Genomic DNA, 16,963 nt, shown 5'->3' with positions numbered 1-16,963 from the left:
GCTTGAGTTTTAAAATCTGATCTGGTCAAGAATATGATGTGATAATGATTAGGCCTACTGCACAAACTTCATTCCTACAAAACAGTTTTTATAGGTTAATGTTACATTTTTAAGGTCATGTTTAAAATAAATTCTGAACTGTAGATCTCGGCTTGCTTTTAGACTGCGAAAGTAATCTTGAAATTCTGAAAGAATGATGCAGGAGGGGATGGCTGCCGTTTTAAGGGCTCCTAACCAGTTGTGCTATTTTGTGTGTTTTTTCACGTTGTTTGTAACTTATTTTGTAACTTATTCTGCCACCATCTCTAATGACCTAAAATAGCATCTGGATATCAGAACAGCGATTACTCACCTCGAACTGGACAAAGATTTTCCTTTAACGAGTCGGACGCAAAGGATTTACTCCAGATACCGAACCAGGCCCAAATCCCCATCATTCGCATGAAGAGAAGATGCCGATACAGGGGACGCAGGTCCGGGTGCCTTGTGAAAACGGCAAACTATTATGGACTACAAAGGGAAGCCCAGCCGCGAGCTGCCCAGTGACACAAGTCTACCAGATGAGCTGTATGACTTATATGCACACTTTGAGACAAGCAACACTGAAGCATGGATGAGAGCCCAGCTGTTTTGGACGACTGTGTGATCACGTTCGCCGTAGCATGCCCTGACCAACTGGCAAGTGTCTCAACTTACATTTTCAACCTGTTCCTGGCCGAGTCGGTATTACCTACAGCTTCATTAAATAGTACCCTCAAAACACCAGTCTCAACATCAACTGTGAAAAGGCGACTCTGGGATGATGGCCTTCTAGGCAGTTAAAAAAAAAAGCCATATCTCAGACTGGCCAATAAAAATAAAATATTAAGATGGGCAAAAGAACACAGACACTGGACAGAGGAACTCTGCCTAGAAGGCCAGCATCCCGGAGTCGCCTCTTAACTGTTGACGTTGAGACTAGTGTGTTGCGGGTACTATTTAATGAAGCTGCCAGTTGAGGACTTGTGAGGCATCTGTTTCTCAAACTAGACACTCTGATGTACTTGTCCTCTTGCTCAGGGGCCTCCCGGTTAGAGACAGTTTGCGCTGTTCTGTGAAGGGAGTAGTACACAGCGTTGTATGAGATCTTCAGTTTCTTGGCAATTTCTTGCATGGAATAGCCTTCATTTCTCAGAACAAGAATAGACTGAGGAGTTTCAGAAGAAAGTAATTTGTTTCTGGCCATTTTGAGCCTGTAATCGAACCCATAAATGCTGATGCTCCAAATACTCAACTAGTCTAATGAAGGCCAGATTTATTGCTTCTTTAATCAGGATAACAGTTTGTTGCAAAACGGTTTCCTAATGATCAATTAGCCTTTTAAAATGATAAACTTGGATTAGCTAACACAACGTGCCATTGGAACACAGGAGTGATAGTTGCTGATAATGGGCCTCTGTACGCCAATGTAGATATTCCATTTAAAAAATCTGCTGTTTCCAGCTACAATTGCCATTTACAACATTAACAATGTCTACACTGTATTTCTGATCAATTTGATGTTATTTTAATGGACAAAAATGAGCTTTTCTTTCAGAAACAAGGACATCTCCACATGACCCCAAACTTTTGAACGGTAGTGTATATACAGTGGGGAGAACAAGTATTTGATACACTGCCGATTTTGCAGGTTTTCCTACTTACAAAAATCCAGAAAATAACATTGTATGATTTTTAAGTAATTAATTTGCATTGATGGGAGCAACAATCTATCTGCAAAATTTAAGCTGATCCACCCCTTAATTAAAAAAAAGAAATTGTCAGTTAAGAAAAATACTAATATTTACTAAATAAACTAAAGTAAACAATAAAAGAGCAACAATAAAATAATAATACGTCTATATACAGGGGAGAGTCAATGTGCTGGGATACAACCACAAACCAAAGGCGGTAAAAGTGGGCAACAACACATCTGCCATGTTGATCCACAACATGGAGGCCTCTCAGGGTTGCGTGCTCAGTCCCTTCCTGTACTCCCTGTTCACCCATGACAGCATGGCCAATCACGACTCCAACACCATCATTAAGTTTGCCGACGACACAACGGTGGTAGGCTTGATCACCGACAATGATGAGACAGCCTATAGGGAGGAGGTCAGAGACCTGGAAGGACCTCTATACCAGTGACTTTACCCCTACCTACAGTACATGTACATATTACCTCAATTACCTTGACTAACCTGTACCATCGCACATTGACTCAGTACCGGTACCCCCTGTATATAGCCTCGTTATTGTTATTTTATTGTTGCTCTTTTATTTTTTACATTCGTTTATTTAGTAAATATTTTTCTTAACTTTTATTTTTCTTAAAACTGCATTGTTGGTTAAGAGCTTGTAAGTAAGCATTTCCCGGTAAGGTCTACAACAGTTGTATTCGGCGAATGTGACAAATACAATTTGAGTTGACTTGACTCAGAAAAAGTTGGTGACCACTGCTGTAAACAGTCTTTTGACAATGAGAGACAGCATTCCATGCTTTGGCAGTCCCTTCTAAGATTTCGCAGGGATTCTTTGTGATATTTGCAGGCAAAAATATTTGATTTTGCTGCGGAAATTCTGACATTTTGCATGCCAATATGTGATTATTTTGCCCAATTTGTTGCAAAAATGTGCTGAAGATGGGAAAAGTTTGTTGACAAGTGGCTTGATTTAACCGTATTATGTGGTAAATATATGTGATTGGTTGAAATTGCGAGCCCTCTTTTTGTACTGCGGTAATGGGTCTGTTTTATGAGAGAATACTGCGATGAATTGACTGTTTTGATGTGGAAATAGTGCAGTGATTGGTCAAATTTGATTGGCTCGCATAATATAATTGTTGAATTTGCTCCCAAAAATTCTTAACTCAGAATCCTGGAATCCTGGAGGGACTTCTTTGGTTTTGTTTATCTGGCTGCTGATACCAAATTATAACTTTAGTGTGTTTGTCAATAAAGCAATATTTTTGCAATATCCTCCAAATTAGCATGTTTTTAAATATCCTGAATTGACAGTAAATTGGGAAAATGTCAGACCTGGTCTTGAGATGTGACATTGCTGCCATTTGTGCCTCCTTGTGTTATGATACTGCTTGCTACTTGAGAAGCGAGACAGTTTGGAGTATCCCTTCAGAAACCTGCAGCTGTTAGACTGTGAGCTGGACACCTGGTCACTGGAGAGGCTGGGTAGGGCCATGGCTCTCCGCTCCCTCAGCTCTCTGTGTTTCAACTACACAGACAATTCACTTTTGGACTGGTATGGACAGCTCAGGGCTTCATGCACTCTTCTATCCCTCTTCTCATTGTATCTGTAGAAGGTGAGGCTTGGCAAGGTGGGGGTGGAGGGGTTCTCCCTTTGTCTTCCTCGATTTGATTTAAAAAAAAATTAAATTAGGATGGGGTTGGGATTAGGATGCAAACCAGGTTTAGGGTAAGGGGTTTGGGTTGGGGGAGGGGGTAAATAATAATAAAAAAAATGAAAGTGGGGGGATGGAAAAACTTGCTCTTCAGAATATTGGGGAAGGGGGTGCTTTTTGATTGCGAGTGATGGGAGGAGTGGTTGAGGTTGTTGTTGTTGTAGTAATGAGTTTTGTTTTCCTTTTTCCAACAGGAGTGGGCAGAGAGGATTACGCACAGGTCTGGGCCTCATCAGAACAGGTAAGTATTCATGTTTAAAGGCCATTCAAGGTAAGTATGTTTTTTAAAAGCCATGCATGTTTAAGAAGTATATTCTAGGATAGACTTTGTTAGGGGTTAAAAAGTGGTGTGTCTGTTTGCATTTAAAATTACCTAAAAACAGCAGAGGTCATCAGCAAACTGGGAGACATGTCCCTCTCTTGGGTGGGAGTAATAAATACCACATATATACATTGAAAACAGTAAAGGGCCGAGGGCAGAGCCTTGGGGAGAACCTGAATGATGTGGTTTCTCCCACCTCCCACCCTCACCGCTATCTTCCGACAATTAAAAAAAAAACTGTGTAAAGAGTGACCATCTGAGTGGGTAGTTTCAGGTTTGTATCCTTCTCAATGTCAAAGAACACCGCTACTGTGACCACTTTCTTGTTAAATCCTCTCCGTACATCTTTGGCCAGCCGAATGTGTTCTTCCTGAAGCTGGCATGGTGCACCCCCCCATTTTTTGCCAGAATGTTTTGGGGTTGAGATCAGTGTTGAGGTCAGAGTAGAACAAGATACAATATACTTTATTGCCATGCAACCAGGGTTGGTGGCATTTGTTTACGGTACAGCATACATATACGTATATATATATATACCCTAGCCTCACCTCATACAACAAACATTCACCCACATTCATTTAAACTTGTCCCATGTGTTCTCCCTTTTCTTTTTCATTTCTGTTCTTATTTGTGTTTGTAGTTGCTTTACTCTGTTTGACCACCCCTGACATCGTTTTCATGAACTCTTGTGCTAGATGAGGCGGAGTAGTGAGGTTCCAGTCAGGTTCCTGGGGTGCATGGGGCCACCCCTGGGCTTCCTGGAGACCTCTCTGGTTTGGAGGAGGATTTGGCCCATCTACGCCACCCTCTGCTCCATGAATAGGTGGTCTGGGTCACAAGGGGTCAGATAAACCCACTGGGCATAGATGTCAGTTCAACGTCTAGTTTTGATTTAGATTTGGTTGAGTTGTCAACTAACGTGAATTCAACGTGAAATCAACCAAACATTTCACCATCTCATTGGATTTAGGTTCAAATTTGGGTAGAAAAAGACTAAATGCCCTTACGTTGATGATTTTACAAATTCATTCAGTTCTCCATATTGATTTTTGGGGGTTGAAATTACGTGGAAACAACATTGATTCAACCAGTTTTTGCCATAGACATTAACCAGTAGATTGTGATACCATACCGCTGACGTCATCCACGTATTCCTATGGAAAACTCCTGATGGCGCATCAAGCCGGAAGTATTTGAATTTGAAGTCTGCCATATTGCTGAATGGGGCTGAATGGCACCCCCAAAAAATTGCTAAGGATCATGGTGAAAGTGGCCGTGACTAGCAAAGGATCATGGGTGATATAGTCATTTTCATCCTACCTAAGAGAGTCAACCTTAATGTCTATGGCATGAGGGAGCGAGCCTCCTCATAGCCTGCCGGCCCGTGATTGGTCTGTATCAGATCGTGATCCTGTGTGGCGACAAATGTAAACTTTTAAATAATTCACTGTGGGGATTGAGCTTAATTATAATAAACAAATTTTAGAGCACAAAACATTGTAATTTACCAAGGCTTTCTAGGGCAGACCAGGGCTTTGGCACCGTTAGGTTGCTACGCAGTAGCCAACCAGCAGAGCTTGTGACTTGCTCCAGACCAGTCACTGGAGGCCCGGTGGTAAGGCTCTGGGTGGTTGTGGTAAGTTTGAAGGTTTCCCAGTCTGCAGCTTTGTAGTTGTATTGTATTCTTCTGCTTCTAGACTGGGCTTGGAGGCAGAGGAGGGTAGGATGGGGAGGTGATCACTCCCCATATCTCCACATACTTAGAACATGGTGACCTTCGCTGCTATTGGGAGGGTGCAGAGGCAGAGGTCTAGATTGTTGACAGAGTTGTAGGAGGATGAATAGTGGGATGATTTATCACTGTTGATGAGGACAAGGTCGAGCTGTTTGAGGATGGTGTTCAGTGCTGTGCTGGCTGGGTTTGTGGTTATATTATTGAAGGTGGGGTGTTTGGCATTGAAGTCACCCATGTTGACGACCGTGTGGGGATGGGATCAACCCCGGGGGACAGTAGATGGAGTCAGGCTTGTTCTGTTGGACTGCATGACTCTGGCTGTGATTAAGTCATTTTGTTTAGTTTGATCCGGGTTATTGCAATGAAGGTCTTGTTATATGAAACACACTTGTTATATACGACTACACCGCATGCGTTTCCTAGGATTTATGAGTGTTTGTTATTGTGTGGGGTTGGATGGTTTGGGGAGGGTGTGTGTTTGCCAGCCTGCCTGCCTTCATCTTTCTCTCACACTGTGTATTTGACTTTGTCTTTGTGTGTCTGTCTGCTTGTTTGTTTGTCTGTCTGGCTGCTGATGTGTCTATCTGCTGGTCTGTCTGTCTGCTTGTTTGTTTGCCTGTCTGCTGGTGTGTCTGTCGGTTTACCATCTGTCTTTCTGTGTATCTGCTTCTGTCTCTGTCTGTTTTGAGTCTTTTAGTCATTGTGTGTTTGTACAGTCATGGTCAAAGAGATGCCCTTCCCAGTGTACTCTGTTCTCTGAACATGTACAATGCAGTAAGGGGGCTGTACTTCATGCAAGACCATTATTTTGGCATCTCCATATTGTATACACTGCATTGAGGTTCGGATGGCTCTACTGGTGCCTTCAAGGAAATTCCTATAAACAAATGTACAGATGTTTGCATAGAAGAGGGGCCTCCCAAGGCTGCTGATCATATTCACATTCTTCAATAGCAGCCTCAGTCTTATGGTTCAGATTTTTATTGCCTCTCTATTGCACTCTGTGTTTGTAGAATGTATGATTGAATAGGTGATGAAAATGTGAAGATGAATTGGCAACTATTTTGGGTCATCCTTCTCCCTCCCTCTCTCTTTCAATTCAAATATTATTTGCATGAATGGGTACCACTGTTGCCAAAGCAATGCAATTATAGTATTATAGTTTGTGCATACATTCAGTTCAATTCAACAAATGAAATTACTTATGGTAAATACACTATATATACGAAAGTATTTAGACACCCCTTCAAATTAGTGGATTGGGCTATTTCAGCCACACCCTTTGCTGACCGGTGTATAAAATCGAGCACACCGCCATGCAATCTCCATAGACAAACATTGGCAATAGAATGGTCCATACTGAAGAGCTCAGTGACTTTCAACATGGCACCGTCATAGGATGCCACCTCTACAACAAGTCAGTTTGTCAAATTTCTGCCATGGTAGAGCTGCCTCTGTCAACTGTAAGTGCTTTTATTGTGAAGTGGAAACGTCTAGGAACAACAACGGCTCAGCCGCGAAATGGTAGGCCGCACAAGCTCACAGAACGGGACGCCAAGTGCTGAAGCGCGAGGCACGTAAAAGTAATCTGCCCTTGGTTGCAACACTCACTACCGAGTTCCAAACTGCCTCGGGAAGCAACGTCAGCACAACTGTTCATAGGGAGCTTCATGAAATGGGTTTCCATGACCGAGCAGCCGCACACAAGCCTAAGATCACCATGCGCAATGACAAGCGTCCACTGAGGTGGTGTAAAGCTCGCCGCCATTGGACTATTGAGCAGTGGAAACGTGTTCTCTGGCAGACCGACAGACAAATCTGGGTTTGGCGGATGCCAGGAGAACGCTTCCTCCCCAATGCATAGTGCCAACTGTAAAGTTTGGTGGAGGAGGAATAATGGTCTGGGGATGTTTTTCATGGTTCGGGCAAGGCCCATTAATTCCAGTGGAGGGAAACTTAAAGCTACAGCATACAATGACATTCTAGATGATTCTGTGCTTCCAACTTTGTGGCAACAGTTTGGGGAAGGCCCTTTCCTGTTTCAACATGACAATGCCCTCGTGCACAAAGCAAGGTCCATACATAAATGGTTTGTCGAGATCGGTGTGGAAGAACTTGACTGGCCTGCACAGAGCCCTGACCTCAACTCCATCGAACACCTTTGGAACGAATTGGAACGCCGACTGTGAGCCATGCCTAATCGCCAAACATCAGTGACCGACCTCACTAATGCTCTTATGGCTGAATGGAAGCAAATCCCCGCAGCAATGTTCCAACATCTAGTGGAAAGCCTCCCAGAAGAGTGGAGGCTGTTATAGCATCAAAGGGGGGTCCAACTCCATGTTAATGCCCATGATTTTAGAATGAGATGTTCAATGAGCAGGTGTCCACATAGTTTTGGTCATGTAGAGTATGTATGAATGTTATCAGGGTTTCTCTCTCCATTGCCCCTTCACAACAATCCTAACCGATTCCTCTAGCATTGGCGTAGTAGGACTGAGGTGGCTACAGCTGGCATGGACGGAAACACCCATTTGCTGTCCCTGAATGTGTGTAACTGTGAAGGTAGAGATGACCACAATCCACATCTGTTGTTATTTTATGCTATGAACTTGTTTTGAGTGTTATTTACTGGTAACTGACTGGTTACTAACTGGTTATTGGTTATAAAGACACAATCTGAATATTGCCATGGATGGACAGTGAAGGGACATTTTAAGACGGAGCTGTTGCTATGGTTACTCACTGTAAAAAAAGGCCATCCTGCTCCTCTCCTTTTTATTGTCGACAGTAACACAAATGTCTGAATGTTGTGCGTGCATCGAAATGTAAGTTGCAGGGGGGTTTATTGGGGATTTTATGAATTACTTCATGTTACTTTGATAAGTTTCAGCCATATGTCCTACTGTATGGCTGTTAGTATTCTTTAATGTTAGGGTTGGCAATGCTGCTTTGCGTATTGTTTATCTATGTAGTATTATTCCGTACTGCCACAAGTGTTATTATTGCATTGGTTGCACTACTTTTGCAGAAGGGGTTTAAATTGTTGTTGGTGGACATGGAATTTTTCATGCACACGCTACCACAGCGTTTTCCATAGTGTTAAGGTGTTTTATTGTGCTGCCATGGGCAAGCTTCTAGAGTAATCCCAGTTTGCTCATGCTCAGAGTAATTTATGACCATGTGGCGCCAGTGCAGATCGTATACGGTCAAAGCCGGGCAGATTCTTACACAAGGCTGGAGAGAGAGGGTGCCATAAATCTTGACCCTTTGTCAATCCAAGTAATTTGTTTCTCTCTGTCTCTCCAAGAGGGGAATGTTTAAAAGCGAGTGACAGACAGAGGAGCAGCTAATGGATTTACTAACAGAGGAAGTTATTTAGGGTTTTTGGCAGGGTCGAGCTCTAAATTTGGCAGAAGCAATCCGAGCTGTGTAGGGTAGGGCCTGAATGTCACGGGCAATGGGTAGAGCTCGGTCTTAAAAGTCATGCCCGTGCAGGGCTCTAACCCACACTGAGTGCCAAGCTCCTAGTTAAAGGGTGCTTGCTAAGTATATAAATAGTGCAATGATTAATATGGAGTGGTGGGTGTTTGACACAGACACAGCAAATCAAAGAGGAGCGGGGCAGGAAGAGCAAAGGCAAAGACCAAAGGTAGTGCTGAAGAATCCCCGCAGGACCCAGGTCCCCCTTGGCAACCCGACATAGGGCTGGGGAGATGGATCACAACAGGGTCAAAGATTTACTGAAAAACAGTCATGCCTACGTTCTGTTGTGATTACAGCTTCATATAGCATTACATGATGGAAAGGTTCAAAGGGTTTAAATGAATACACTTATAAAACACTTAAAAACTACACACCTGCACGCACAAAAACACACACATTTACTTGCACACACAGTCGAGTGGAATTGGAAAAAACTTGATCTCTGTCAACCACTTCTAACGCCACTGAACCTGTTATCCACTGGCAAGTGCAGACGAGACACAGATACTCTTTCCCTCTACTCAAGACTGTCAGTGTGGTTCTCTCTTATCATTCATCAAATACCAAGCTATATTGTATGCAAAAAAAGGGGAAATTATATTATCTTATACTAATACAATTGCTCAGAGAAAAAGTAAGTAAAAAAAAAAAAAATGTAACATCGAAAAAAGATAGAGGTGCCAATCATTTTGACACCTAAGATTGTTATAAATTAAATCAAACAATTTGATCTGCTTCAACAAGCACACCTGATTCAACTTGTCAACTAATCATCAAGCCCTTGAAGAGTTAAATCAGGTGAGCTTGCCTGGGGCTAAACAAAAATGTGTGCTGTTGAGAGTACTCGAGGACTGGAGTAGGGAAACAGTGCTTCAAGGAACTGTATTGTGGCCTTCTATGGCTTCCTGTTTTACTGGGGTATAAAAACCAGGTAACCTTTGTCATCACAAATGAAAAGAGAAAAATGGTTGCTGACATTCATAAATCAGACAATTGGTTAAAAAAAACAACAAGATCAAAATCCACAAAGAAATTGTTAATTGACCACAAAATCTAAATTTTGCAATGGCCATTTCAGTCTCCGGACTTGAAACACATTGAAGACTGGTGGTTTGAATTGAAGAGGGCAGTCCATACGCGCAGACCAACGGATATCAAGGATCTGGAAATATTCTGTATGGAGAAATGGTCTAAGATCCCTTCCAATGTGTTCTCCAATCTCATAAAACATTATAGAAAAAGGCTAAGTACTGTTATCCTCGCAGGGGGAGGGTGTCACGCCCTGACCTTAGTATTCTATGTTTTCTGTATTATTTTGGTCAGGTCAGGGTGTGACGAGGGTGGATATGATTGTTTTGTATTGTCTAGGGTTTTTGTATGTCTAGGTATGTGTGTGAAGTCTAGGCATATGTAGGTCTATGGTGGCCTAGATTGGTTCCCAATCAGAGGCAGCTGTTTATCGTTGTCTCTGATTGGGGATCCTATTTAGGTTGCCATTTTCCAGTTCGGTTTGTGGGTTATTGTCTATGTGATGTTGCATGTCTGCACTCAGTGTTTATAGCGGTCACGGTCGTTTTGTATTAGTTTGTTCAGTATATTTCTTTATTAAAAGAAGTATGTATTATAATCACGCTGCGCCTTGGTCTCCTCTCTACGACGTTCGTGACAGAGGGTGCACCACATATTGAAAACACGGGTTCCAATCATTTTGACCCCTATCGTTTTCTCCGCGCAATTCTATTAGAATATAATAATAACATTTTCCCCAAAAAATGCACATTCAATATAGCTTGGTATTTGTATTATTTGTTTTATACTGTCTTTTTTGCTCATCTTTATCAAGGGTGCCAATAATGTTGGAGGTGCCTGTATTTCACCAACCCCTCCTTAACCCATCTTCGCTAAGCATGTAGACGTAGGGCTGGGAGGCCAGATGAGCCAGATGTCATCTGTGTGAAAGGTGAGAGAGAGGGGAAGCTTCCTCTCTCTGCAGTGGGGCCAGGTTGAGACCAAAGGTCCTCTTCCTATCTTAGGAACACAGAGGTGAGGTGAGATACAGTACAGGCAAGGCTTAAAGAGATTGAACAGGATCTTAAGCACTTACAAATTCGTAACATATTGTGCGAATTGGAATTTGTAACATAAAATATATATATTTTTGCAGGATGTAACATGTGGATGACGTTGTGCTCAATTTTCAGGGATGCATTTTAGCTTGTGAGCGCTACTTTCTAAACTACTGGTTGAAATGATACAAAACCTTTATAAAACCTTTATATTAGGGAGAGAGGCATCGCTACAGGAACTGTCTGTCACCCAATGAACAGTAATCTATCTCAACAGGTTGCAGGTGTTTCTTTCTCTCGAGGCCGCTCTTGTTGTACTCATGTAATATTTTCTTCAGTAGAGTTTGAAGCCACTGCATCCTGTTCCGTGCCCCTCCTCTGGAAAGCAGCGGGATCATCTTTAATTCCTACAGAATCCTGTCCAAACAAAGCGACCCAGGGCTTTTCTGTTCCTCATTTTATTTTATAAAAAATAAAAAAATCACAGAGGTCTCATCCCAGACCCTCCCATCCCCTCCTACTGTTACTGGGAAGCATTTCTAACCCATGGTGGACCGTCGTCTGCTTTCATTATGATCTATGAAGATCCTGATTTTAATATCCTGATTTACAGCTCAAACAATTCATGTTAAATCAGGTTGAACAGAGCGATTACAGCGTGTTTCTGTTCAATTCTGTCAGAGGTACCAAGATTGAACACTTGTTTAGACAGATGCTTCGGGGCGTTAGCCCCTCATTCAATTAGGGATTCAACGTCTTTATTTGACCATCAATCAGGATGATGAAGTGGTTTGGCACCTGCGATGTTGACAACCTAGTTTGTTCTCATGGCAACATGACCTTGGTTTTATTATTTCGGTATTAAATCATTTAATGAAGGCTAATGTTTTGAGTCACTGTCTAAAGGCAGAGGAAGAAAGCAAAGAAGAGGGGGAGGCCTACAGAAGTTGGTCTTTGACTTGAGAAGCTCCACTTAGTCTGGACCAGAAAGTACCAAGGGACTACTGAACTTTATGCAGGTTATCTGCCGGTGAGTGTATGAAATATCATCACTTTTCCAGGACATGACACAGATGCACATGTAACTCCCAAGCATGGCTTATTATTTGTGGTGTGTCATGAGGGTCAGAGGGGCACACATTTCTGTCAGAGATAGTCTGAGAGCCATAACTCTTTTTATGGTCTTCCAGAGGGAGAAATCCAGAGGAACAAAACAACAGCATCATTCAGGGACTGAAGACCTTAACTCATCTGCATCTCCATACCAGGTGCACTCCTCTGTGCTCCAAAAACACTTAAACCAATTTACCTCCACTATAGTGTTCTTACAGGAAATGTCTGATGCAATTAATCTGGTCAGTTTTTGTTACTATCCAGCTAGACGTTTTCCTTCCAATGGCAGGAGGTTAAGACTTGCCTAGTTAAATAAAGGTTAAATAAAAAATAAATAGTGTTCTCAGGGCACTCGTAGCATGCTCTGCAAATTACCCTATTCCCAGAGCCAATGTGTTATTTATTATATGGCCCCAACTTCAGCACATGGATAGGAGCTGCACACTTACATCCAGAGGCTTCTGCTGCAGGCACGTGCACAGATAGGGCGATACCTGTGCAGAGCACATGCCCCTTTACCCTTCCAGTCTCCAAAGAGCCCTTTTTGGTGGTGGTATAATTTCACCAATTAGTATTTTTTATAAATTCACTAAATTCTCATCTATGCTTCAGAACCACAAAGTTGAGTGTCTTGATTGTTGACCAATGCCCAGTCATTTGCATTGGGTGCACATATCCAGATTAGTGGCCAGAAAGAACTTATTTACCTGCCAAAAACAGAGTAGTTCTACATTTATCATCCATATAAAATACAGTTTAGCAATCTACTACTCTCTCATTTTGCCAGAATAATAGGCTACCTGGCAATTTGACAGAACATGCTTTCCATCTGATCCTGCAACCTCCACTACAAGTATGCCATATGATCTTGTTTGCTCTGAACTCCAGAGAAGTTACATGATAGGCCTACACTGAGTATACAAAACATTAAGAACACCTGCTCTTTTCATGATATAGACTGACCAGGTGAAACCTATGATCCCTTATTGATGTCACTTGTTAAATCCCCTTCAATCAGTGTAGATGAAGGGGAGGAGACAGGTTAAAGAAGGATTTTTAAGCCTTGAGACAATTGAGACATGGATTGTGTGTGTGTGTGCCATTCAGAGGGTGAAATAGGCAAGAAAAACATTTAAGTGCCTTTGAATGGGGTATGGTAGGAGTTGCCAGACGCACCGGTTTGTGTCAAGAACTGCAATGCTGCTGGGTTTTTCCATGCTCAACAGTTTCCCGTGTGTATCAAGAATGGTCCACCACCCAAAGGACATCAAGCCAATTTAACACAACTGTGGGAAGCATTGGAGTCAGCATGGGTCAACATGGGGGGGTGCAACTCAATATTAGGAATGTGTTTCTAATGTTTGGTATACTCCGTATCTCCCCAGTTAATATCTCCCCAGTTAATATTGTCTGCTAACATGAATGACTTTCAGCTCCCAATGCAGGTGTAAAACACAGTTTATATATTGGGTTTTTATGGCAGTAATGGCAAGCTACATTTGCTCAGCAATTGTGCGTGCATGTTTGCGTGTGCGTGCATGTTTGCGTGCGCTGGGGTCGCAAGTTTTGTACAACTCCTTTTTTAGGGTTCCAGGTCAAAATGTTTGAAACTCACTGGGATACATGACAGTGGCAACAAATGGAGTTGGGTTGGATATAGTCATGGTAGGCAACAGTATTTCATACAATCATCTATTTTCACTGTAAATGTGTTGGTCATTGTTAATAAGTGCAGCATTTATTCCAGTTCAAAATACTTTTGCAGATGTTGCTGCTTTCCTCTCTTCTTATAATAATTGCTCAAAGAGTCTGTGACCGCTAGTTGCAGAACAATTTTTTGGGGGGTGTGCCCTTTTTTTTGTTTGCGCATAAGGTCTGTGCATGGCCTTGTTCTACTGTGACATGTGTATTGTGTTGCTGGTATTTAAATTTTTCTGTATGCGTGATTTAAATCTTGCTGAGGGAATTGATATTGTACACATGTTAAATGTTTAGATTCTGGGCTGGTTTACCCTACCCAGATTACGGCCATTTCTGGGACTAAAAAGCCATTTTAATGCATGAAGATTCTCCAAGGAGAATGATTTTAGTCCGCAGTAGGCTTAGTCCTGGTCTGGGAAATGGCACTATAGCTGACAGTAATTCAGATATGCCCTATAAAAACATAATGGTCTGCTGCTATTCTTCTTTGCAGTGGTGGAAAAAGTACTCAATTGTCATACTTGAGAAAAAGTAGAGATATCTTAATAGAAAGTGACTTAAGTGAAAGTCACCCAGTAAAATACTACTTGAGTAGAAGTCAAAGTATCTGGTTTCAAATGTCCTTGAGTACAGTGGTGGAAAAGTCCTCAGTTGTTATACTTGAGTAAAAGTACAACGTAAAAGTAAAGCTATACATAAAATTCCTTATATTAAGCATACCAGATGGCCTGATTTTCTTGTATTTTTTTTATTTACGGACAGCCATGGGCACACTCCAACACTCAGACATCATTTACAAACGCAGTATGTGTTTAGTGATTCTGCCAGATAAGAGGCAGTAGGGATGACAACTCGTTATATTTATAGGTGTGTGAATTGGACCATATTGCTGTCCTGTCTGAGCATTTGAAATGTAACGAGTACTTTTGGGTGTCAGGGAAAATGTGTGCGAGCAAAAGTACATATTTTCATTGGGAAGGTATTGGAATAAAAGTTGTAAAACATATACATTGTATAGTACAGATACCCCAAAAACAACTTAAGTATTACTTCAAAGTATTTTAATTTGGACCTAATACTTGGACCTAATTGGACTTTACTGAGAATGACGTTGGAGATATTGGAGGGAACTGCTTCTAAATGCTCTTAAAGAGAGGAAAGAAGGTAAGGCTACAGCTGGCTGGCTGATGAGCTGACGAATCACCTGGCAAGATGGAGTGGACTGGCTTTTGTACTCCAGCAACAATATTATAAATACTGTGAGCATGCGTTGGGTGGAGACTCTTCAGAGCCTTCAGATAGGTTTCTCCAGTTAGCCAGCCTGATTTCTCATAGTGTGTTGTATTTTGTATTACGCCCTGGCTTTCACGAGCTAAACTGCATCCTTTCAAAGTCAGCCACCCCTCGAATAAGCACCAACATATTTGCTACCATTTCAAAGATTTCACATAAGAGGGAGAGAGAACACGACTGAGATCAAAACAGAGCTGAGTGTATGAATAATACCAAGCGTGTGCAAAGCTGTCATCAAGGCAAAGTGTGGCTACTTTGAAGAATCTCAAATATATTTTGATTTGTTTAACACTTTTTTAGTTACTACATGATTCCATGTGTTTCCATAGTTTTGATGTCTTCACTATTATTCTACAATGTAGAACATAGTAAAATAAAGAAAAACCCTTGAATGAGTAGGCGTGTCCAAACTTTTGACTGCTACTGTATTGACTCGAGGGGTTAATACTGATCTAATCAAGATGTTTTATTTTTTACAAATGTTACAATTATTCCACTTTGCCATTGAGTTATTTGTGTAGATCATTGACAAAATGACATTTAAATCGATTTTAATCCCACTTTGTAAAAAAACAACATATGAAAAAAGGCAAGGGGTGTGAATACTTTCTGAATGCACTGTATTGTTTAGATATGGTTACATCTACGTAGTGGCAAATGTTTGGAAAGGCCTTTGCAACAATCAGCCTTACAGAAAATACAATACCGAATAGCACAGACAAATGACTTATATCATATCAGATGTGTCTTGCACTCTATTGTTTCTTCCCATCCACAAAATTGACATCCAGAGAAACATGAACACTCCTTTAATATGTTTGTCTATATAGTATTTGACTCAGTTTCCCACCCAACTTGCCCACATGCTCAGAAAATGCTACAGGGGTGAACCCCATGTTCATCAAACAGTTTATTTGTATTACCCTCTCACTAGTAGGATGTGAGTACACAAACACCATGTTTTAACTAAATGTTACACATTTACTTTTTTTATAGTTCTTTATTATTTATTCTAGGCTAAAAGCAAATGATTGAGTTAAACTCTGTGGGAAGAAGTCCATCGAGGGGTCTCAAGGGACCGAGGCAACAGGATACTTTAAAAGCACAGTGCAGAGCATTACAGAGTCATGTGGTACTTTGCGATTGAGTAGAAGACTTGGAAAATGGGGTGTAATTGCCTCAAAAGTATACAACCCTGTGAACTCAAGACCTGACTCAGCTGTACATCAACATTCCTAGTCATGCTATGTTTTGGAAAATAATATGACTTTGAATAATGACTTTGAAAGCCAGCATTTCCTGATTTAAATAGTATGTTTTGGTTATTTCATACATATATAATTTCACATAACAGGGAGAGAGAACACCACTGAGATCAAAACAGAGCTGAGTGTATGAATAATTTGAGAACTGTGGTTAGATTTGATTGAATTGTCTCAATGTTGTCCAAACATCTGTATTGGATTTTGAGAAAGTCTGGTATAGATACAGTATTCTCTGTTAAATAAGAAAATATATTACTTAAAAGTTTAGTGCCATTATTAGTTTAACCATAGGCATTTCAAGTGTTTGTTTTTTACTCAATTCATTGGAAAAAGTACAACTGAGCAACAGTAGCCATACAGTATATAAAAAACAACATACACACAGCAAAATAACCAGAACAGAAGGGTGCACAATACACAATAAGAGCATCTGTTACCTTTTCTTAGCTTCTTGAGACCTACAGTGAAGTATTTTACCTTCATTCGCAGTAGCCTACCTTTTAATCTTTGGCTCCGCCATGTGTTAGTTTGTTAGTACTGCAGATG

The sequence above is a fragment of the Salvelinus alpinus genome, chromosome 21 (genome assembly GCF_045679555.1).
Source record: "Salvelinus alpinus chromosome 21, SLU_Salpinus.1, whole genome shotgun sequence".
In the NCBI taxonomy this organism is placed as follows: Eukaryota; Metazoa; Chordata; class Actinopteri; order Salmoniformes; family Salmonidae; genus Salvelinus; species Salvelinus alpinus.
Note: the sequence above shows the minus strand (reverse complement) of the source record.